The sequence below is a fragment of the Eleutherodactylus coqui genome, chromosome 4 (genome assembly GCF_035609145.1).
Source record: "Eleutherodactylus coqui strain aEleCoq1 chromosome 4, aEleCoq1.hap1, whole genome shotgun sequence".
In the NCBI taxonomy this organism is placed as follows: Eukaryota; Metazoa; Chordata; class Amphibia; order Anura; family Eleutherodactylidae; genus Eleutherodactylus; species Eleutherodactylus coqui.
The window spans coordinates 38,312,731-38,314,297 of record NC_089840.1 but is presented as its reverse complement, the minus strand read 5'-3'; positions in this window follow the sequence as shown (position 1 = coordinate 38,314,297).

Here is a 1,567-nt window from a genome sequence, read left to right as displayed (position 1 = left end):
CCCTTTTCTCCACTAAGCCTAGAGCTTAGCTCTGATGACAGCTGGTGTCCTATTGGCTGATAGTCAGCTTCAATCTCACTGATGCAGAGCTCAATGGCGGGAAAACCGCAACACTAGTTCCCATGCAGAGTGGGAGGAGTAGAGAAAGTGCAGGAAGGAGAAGAGGAGATATAAGAAGAAGTTAGTAAGCAGTTAAGGAGAGGGAGTAGTGGTAGTCAGCCGTTGGAGGAGAGAGGTTGTGTTGGAGGAGGAGGATCTCGGTTGGAGAATTGGTAATCCTAAATCCAAATAGATAGGCAGCAGCATAACCCAAATAAGCCACACAGTGGGGGAGATACCATGCAAACTGGTGCAAGACTTCTTGTGCCGGGTCCGGACTTACTGACCCTAATTGGCTGGAAAATTGGTGTCAGCTGTGACAAAACAGGCCTTCCTGTTAAATGTACAACGGCACGTTCTTTGGGCCGCAGCACAACACCTTTAGCGCCACTGTTGGGAGGGACCACAGAGCCACCTGTGACAACCCTTTTGCAAGCCCCGTGGTCTTCCTCACTTTGGCGCTTTCGGCCGTTGCATATGAGTACTACAAACTAAGTAATAGCGCTCATAAGGCCGGTCCTGAGGAGTCCGGGGATGTGCTTTTTATACTGGTCTGGCTCCCGTTCCCTTGCTGTCACCCCTGAAGGTCGGTGTGCGAACAGCCGGCGGAGGAGACAATCACAAAGAAAATGTTCGATGGGTGGGAAAGATAGAGCAATCGGGGGGGGGGGGGGGGGGGGGAGGGGGGGAGGGGGGGGATCTATCCCCTCGGACCAAAAGGCTTGAATTCTGGGGAAGCTAAGTATCAAGTGTGAAAAGTTGCATGAGGCAGTGGGCATCTAAGGCATTGGGAAGTAGGAACTCTGCTCTGCTTAGAGAGAAGCATCTAGAGAGTAAATCGAATACTAGAATATTGGCCACTGGAAATTATAGATAACAAAGATCCAATTAATAAATGAGTCTCCAAATCAAAGCATCACATCACTTACAGAAAATATAGCCATTCAATGGAGTCAATGGGACACCAATGCCCAATCCCTCTGCTATTGCCATCCAATTTGGGCGATGCTTGGACTCTCCGAATATTATCAAAAGTAGATCTTCCAGGCATGAAACCTGTTTGTGCTCGGTGTATAATGTTATAACAAAATTCAGCCTGACCACTAAGATTTTGGTTGTGATCTTTTAGTCCACGTTCAGTAATGAAATGAAGCGGTATGAGCCGCAATCAGGGATTTTATCTGGTTTCAATATTAATACTGTTGCCCTCATCCACTCTCGGCTCGATTATGCCTTCCCTTTAGGCTGAATGCCCATGGATGGTTTATCGCTGCAGAATTCGCAGCCAGACGCCCGCCGCGAATTCCGCAGCAATTTCCATCCACAGACATGCTAGGTTAAATAATTCTCCCATGCCCACGAGTGGAAATTAGCTGCAATTTTTTACTCGCGGGGGAGAATCACAGCATGTTCTAATTTGTACGGAAAATTGCACATACGGCTTCCATTGCAGTCAATGGAAGCCATC